Source organism: Bos taurus, chromosome 13 (genome assembly GCF_002263795.3).
Source record: "Bos taurus isolate L1 Dominette 01449 registration number 42190680 breed Hereford chromosome 13, ARS-UCD2.0, whole genome shotgun sequence".
In the NCBI taxonomy this organism is placed as follows: domain Eukaryota; kingdom Metazoa; phylum Chordata; class Mammalia; order Artiodactyla; family Bovidae; genus Bos; species Bos taurus.
This window is the reverse complement of record NC_037340.1, coordinates 76,434,832-76,441,300: the sequence shown is the minus strand read 5'-3', so window position 1 is coordinate 76,441,300 and position 6,469 is coordinate 76,434,832. Positions and strand designations below refer to the sequence as shown.

General features: G+C 46.3%; 1 long non-coding RNA gene across 1 annotated transcript; it reads right to left on the bottom strand.

Annotated features, from left to right (window-relative positions):
* Window positions 1-215: 215 nt before the first annotated feature.
* On the bottom strand, window positions 216-4,905 carry LOC132346981 (uncharacterized). Its single transcript, XR_009497025.1, has 2 exons — window positions 4,302-4,905; window positions 216-849 (listed from the first exon to the last, which is right to left on the bottom strand). It is a non-coding gene; the product is annotated as an uncharacterized lncRNA (long non-coding RNA).
* Window positions 4,906-6,469: the final 1,564 nt, after the last annotated feature.

The following is a 6,469-nucleotide window of genomic DNA, read 5'->3' as shown; positions in this document are numbered from 1 at the left end:
TGGGTGTCAGGCTGCCAACCTCTCCCTATATCCTCACCTGGAGGGGGCCCAGGGGGACCCAAGCTCACCCAGGACTCCAGGAGGACACTGCTCCCATTCGTGAGGGCCCTGCTTTCATCACCTCCCTAAGCCTAATCACCTCCCAGAGATGCCATTTGTTAGGCGTAGGGGCTCAACTTATGGATTTGGGGGGACACAAGCCTTCAGTCCATAACTGCTTGCAATATCATAGCCTTTTACCCTGAGGAGATGGAAGCCATTAGCCACACTGAGCTAGGAGTGGAGCAATATGACAGCCGTGGGGCCCAGTGAGGCACAGTCTGTAGGTAGCCAGGGAAGAATTAGGTGACCAGGAAGGAGAAGGCATCTACAAGAACCCAGTGGAGGCAGGGATGGTCAGGACCACTGTGGTGCTGTCAAGCAGACAGATTCTGGATCTGTCTGAAGGGGGAGGCTGTGGGATTTTCTGCCAGACTGGGGCTGGGGAGGGACCAAGAGAGAGCACTGAGAGATGAGTGGCTCAGAGGCTCCCGGACGGAGCTTCTGGAAGGAGGACAGTTCAAGATGAAGATGTCCTGAGGAGAAGGCCAGCCGGCCACTGAGACGTGTGAGCCCACAGCTCTTCCTTCTTTCCCCACAGCCCTCTCTGCCCTGTACTTTGAGCATCCCTTCGCGCGTCTCTTTCCCAGCTTTGGGCTCTCGAGACAGGGCTCGGACCCTCCGTCACCGTGTAGTGTCACAGCCAGGGCCTGGAGAATCGAGCAGTCACTCCGTGTTTGTGGAAGAAATTGAGGGCACAGAGAGGCTGAGCAGACATATGGTGGATGCAATCAACCATAAAGTTCTCAGCTTAAAAAAAAAAGGAAGAAAAGAAAATCAACCTTGAGTCGGATACATTAAAAAAAAACAACCCTGCTGTTACTATGGCTGTTTTGGACCAGTGCTTAGCAATTTGGCATTATCCATTAAAACTAAGAGGCACTGGACTTCCCTCGAGGTCCAGTGGCTAAGACTCCCCACTCCCAATGCAGGGGGCAAGGTTCAATCCCTGGTCAGGGAACTAGATCCCAATGAAGATCGAAGATCCCGAGCACCACAACTAAAACCTGGCACAGCCAAATAAATAAATAGTAAAAAACAAAACAAACTAAGCAGCGAATCCCTCCGACCCAGCAAAGGCAGTCTGAGGAATCTAACTTGGGGAACACACACAGGAAGATGCTCATAGCAGACTTGTCTGTAAGACAGAAAACTTGAGGACAACCCACATGCCTATTATCAAACAAGGCGGCAGTAACATTACAAAGGAATACTGCGCAGCGAACAAAAGTTTAAAACTGAGTCTTTCTAACTTGAATCTCGAAAACATACCATTGAGTAGGAAAGAAATTGGGAAAATGGTAAAGCATTTCTTTATATGTGAAACTCAGGGTTCAATCCGTTACACCTGCCTTCACTAAACAAGGTCGTTTTAAATCTTGCTTGTCCTCCAAGCTGCCTGTAACCTAAATACGGTGTTTGCTCAAGATGTTTTCCAGGAACTTGGAGCCAGCTGTGCCTAGCCCACGCTGAGCTGGTTGAGGCTGGACGGGACCGCCGGCCTTCCAGCTGGGCAAGCGCCAGTGTCTGTGCCCCGCACAGAGGCCTCTGGCCGCGTTCCGCCTGCGCAGAAGAGTGGTGGCCACACCTTTTCCTCCTTTTCAATCACTGCTCCCCACGCTCCCCGAGCTCAGCCCGCCCTGCTGCTTTATTCCTTATCCCATAAATACCCCAGCTCTTTGCCGCTGGGTGTCTTTGCTTGGCTGCCTTGCGAGAGCCTCCCCTCACTTTATTTATTTTATGTTATTTTGCTACAGAGCTTGGTGACTCAGTATTTTGGCTTGCTGCACACCAAGTGAAATAAATGAACTTGGTTTGGTAAAATATGTAAAATCTACTCAAAAAATACCTGTTTTTTTAAATTATATATTTTAAATCAAAGCTGTAGAGGATTCAAGGCTGATAAAGAAAAACTGTAGATCCCTGCCCAGCCCCTCGCCTGATTTCGACTCTCCAGGAACAACAGTTTTCAGCAATTTTAGTGTTTGTGTGAGTGTTCACCCCTATCTTTTAAATATAGTGTTTACCCTGTCACTTGTTCTTTGTTCATTCCCTTCCTACTAGGAAACAAAATTACAAAGGGGAACAGCAGGGATTGGGATTGACATATAGACACTGCTCCATATAAAAGAGATAACTAATGAGAAGCTACGGTGTAGCAGCGGGAACTCAGTGCTCTGTGGTGACCTAAGCGGGATATATATTTACGAACAACGGACTGACTCTGCTGTACAGCAGAAATTAACAACTCTGTAAAGCAACTATACTCCAATAAAAAAATTTTAAATGGCAAAAAAAGCCTAAAGCAGAAAGAAAAATGTTCAGGATTTCATTCTTAGACCAGCCCTGCTCACACTTCACCCTCCCCCATCAACCTGGTAGAATCATATCATAAACCTCATAGTACATTAAAAAAAAATCCCAGATGAGCTATGTGATGTGAGAAATTTAATTGCCTCTCTTTAAAATTTTAGTTTTTTTCCCCACCTCTATAATGAGTAATTACCTTGATCTTCTCCCGCTTCCTTAGCTTTCTATGTGCCAATCACTAATCTATCCCTAAATTCTCTGTCCTGCCTAAATCGACCTCTCAGAATGGTCACACCATCACGCAAGGGGCAATTCATGGTTTTCTTGGCCGCATCGCTCTGGGAATGGTTGCCGTCAAGACCTGCTTCAGAGCCATGACCCTGATTTTCTCTGTGCTCCAGATCCATGCCGGGGCCTCTGCCCCCTCCCTCGGGAAGGATCTCGCACATCCCGATCGAGGTGTCCCGTGGCGGCATCTTTCTTGGCCCACCCCTTGCTGGTGGAGCACATCCTCCTCCCACAGCTTCCTGAGAAAGGGCCCAGAGAAGAGGTCTGTGACCCTGCAGGTCCAAAAGGTCTTTATTCTGCCCTATGCCGTGTACACTGCCTGTCATTCACCCTCCCTGTTGGGAGTAAATCTCCCAAGCTTCAAGGTACTGCTTCATTCCAGGGAGGTGCTCTGAGTCCCTGGTCCTGAGCTTGAGATCAGCTTCCTCCCTCTGGAGGCTTCTAGAGTTTTACTCTTTCTCCTGGACTTTTGTGAATTCACAATGACATTCCCAGTGCTACCAGTTTTTTGTTTTGTTTTTTTAAATTGTTCTAATTGCCTATCTCTCAAATTGTGAAAGTGAAAGTTGCTCAGTCTCATCCGACTCTTTGCAACCCAATAGACTACATAGCCTGCCAAGCTCCTCTGTCCATGGAATTCTCCAGGCCAGAATACTGGAGTGGGTAGCTGTTCCTTTCTCCCGGGGATCTTCCCAACCCAGGGATCAAGCCCAGGTCTCCCACATTGCAGGCAGATTCTTTACCATCTGAGCCACTAGGGAAGCCCTCTAAACACTGTGGGGGTCTAGAAAGTACAATAGAAATTAATTTCAAAGTCCTGAAAAAGGCAAAAGAGATTTTGAAAGACAGTTGGGTATAGTTTCTTACAAAACCAAACACACTCCCAACATATGATCCAGCAGTTGTACTCCTTGCATTTATCCTAAAAGAGTTGAAAACTTAAGTGCCCATGAATGGTTACAGATTTGTTCATAACTGCCAAACCTTGGAAGCAAGCAAAGATACCCTTTAATAGTGAATGGATAAAAACTGTGGTACAGTCAGACAATGGAATGTTATCAAACCATGAAAAGCCACGGAGGAACGTTAAAAAATATATTGCTAAGTGAAAAAAGCCAATCTGAAAAGGCTACATACTGTATGATCCCAACTATATGACATCCTGGAGAAGATAAAAGCTGTGGAGAATGTAGATCTGAAGATCAATGGCTACCAGGGTTTGGGGAGAGGGAGGGATGAATAGGCAGAGCTCAGTGGATTTTTAGGGCAGTGAAACTATAATATTCTGTACAATCCTGCAAGTGGATAATGCTATTTTATGACTGTGAAAACCCATAGAATATACAACACAAAGAATGAACCTAATGTCAGCTACGGACCTCAGCGAACAATAACGTGCCAATATTGGCCCATCAGCTGTAACACATTCCACACTAATGTCATGGTTAATAGCAAGGACAAGCAGAGGTAGCAGGTGATAAAGGGGGTATCTGGGAGCTCTCCGTAATTTTTGCTCAATTTTTTTTATAAAGCTAAAACTGCTAAAAAAAAAAAAAAGTCTAACAACGTAAAAATGGAAGAAGATAAAAGGGGAAAGTTACTACCTGTATCCTTTCTTCTTCTTCTTTTATCTTTTTTGGTATAATAAGCAATGTTAGAGTGGCCAGACTCCCTGCCACCACCACCTCCCAGGGTCAGTCCTGGGGCTCTGGGCCTCGGTGCTGATCAGGAACTCTGGAGCTGCCCCTCCAACCCCATGGGGCTTGTCAGGAGACCCTCACAGCCATGGGCATGTCCCCCAGGCAGCCCGAGGCAGGACAGGTCTTCGATCACCCCCAGCTTGGCCTTGGTGACCCCTTTCAGGTCCCCCTTTGTGACTCCAGAGACACAGCCAGCACACAGAGGGGCTGTCACAGAAAGAGGCCCTCACACCACAGGACTGGCAGGACCCTTCCTGTTCCAGGAAAAAATCCCCATTTCACCTTCGCTTGACCAGGAGTCAGTGAACAGGCCAGCTGCTGTTGGCCTTGAAACCACAGCGCCTCCCCCATCTGTGATCCGCATACAGCAGGGCCTTGGCCTGGCGCGCAGACAGCCCAGGGGAGCTGGTGTCCTGGACTAGATACAGCCAGCCTGGTGTAACTCTCTTTACTAGAGCTAGGCCTGAAAGTAAATATCGGAGTATGTGAGTGGACCCTTGCTTGCTTTGGATCCTACCTGCAACCGGTCTGTGCAGAGTTGCTGAGATTGGAGTGATTCAAATGAGGGCAGACCTCTGACTCTGGGCTGTTTGCATGAGGGCAAAGGTCCTCGGAGACAGTCACTTTGCAGATGCTTCAGCACGTGTATTGGGTGAGCTCCAAGAACTAAACTACGGGCTGTCAGTTTGTCCTCATTCGTGCATCATCCTCCCGTTCTACACAACAGGTTATTTCCCTCAAAGACAAGTCTGCGAGTGTGCTAAGACTCCACTCGTGTCTGACTCTTTGTGACCCTGTGGACAGTAGCACATCGGGCTCCTCTGTCCATTGGATTCTCCAGGCAAGAATACTGGCCTAGGTTGCCGGTGCCCTCCTCCAGGGCATCTTCCTGACCCAGGGATCAAACCCTCATCTCTTACGTCCTCACTGGCACGCAGGTTCTTTACCACTAGCACCACCTGGAAAGCCCCAAAGTCTAGGGCTTAATAAAAATGCAGCTTCTCAAATCTCAACCCTAAATACTGATGTCGGGCACAGGGCATCAGACATTTCCACAAGCTCCTCGAGTGGTTTAAAAGCACATCTAACTTAATTTGACACAGTTCACAAAGCTGAGAATTATCTGTGTTTCTCTGCAGATGAGAATAAGACTGGTCCTTCTCTTTGGGAATGTAATTCATTTATATTTAATGCATATATTAGGGAACAGAACATATATCCTTATCTCACAATAGTTTGACATTAGAACCTTATCACTTGCCAAAGAATGAAGACCTTTAGAATACAGTAATTCCACTTAACATCCCTCTGGATATTTATGTCATCACTGTCATGTAATTTTGGGGGCTTCCCAGGTGGCTCAGTGGTGAAGAATCCACCTACCAATCCAGGAGGTGTGGGTTGGATCCCTGGGTCAGGAAGATCCCCTGGAGGAGGAAATGACAACCCACTCTAATACTCTTGCCTGGAAAATCCCATGAACAGAGGAACCTGGTAGGGTACAATACATGGGGTCCCAAAGAGTCAGACACAACTTATCACATCATGTAATTTAATTCTGCATATATCATAAACCCAGCAGGACATTGTTATTATTTCTCTTTTGTGTACTCAATAAATCTGCCCACAGAGGACCATTTCTATTGCTCTTCATTCTTTCATGCATTTCTGCTCTTTCATTTAGAATCATTTTCACTCTGTCTAAACTCCCTTCAGGGTTTATTTTAGAGCAGATTTGCTGGTAAAAGAATTCTCTCAGTTTTTGCTTCTCTGAAAATGCCTCTATATCAGCTTCACTTTCAAAGTGTATTTTTGATGGTTATAAAATTGTGAATTGGTAGTTGATTTCTTTCTGCTCTTTATTGCATTACCTTCTGACCCCGTGGTTCTCAATAGAGAAGGCTATTTACTGTTTCTCCTTTGAGGGAGATGTATGGTTTTCCTCTGGCTGTGTTTAAGATTCCCCCTTTGTTTTTAGCAAGTGGCAGTTTCATTAGAATGTAATTAAGTGTATTATTTCCTTGTTTTTATTACGCTGGGAGTTCTTGAATCTGCAGCTTGATGTATTTTAC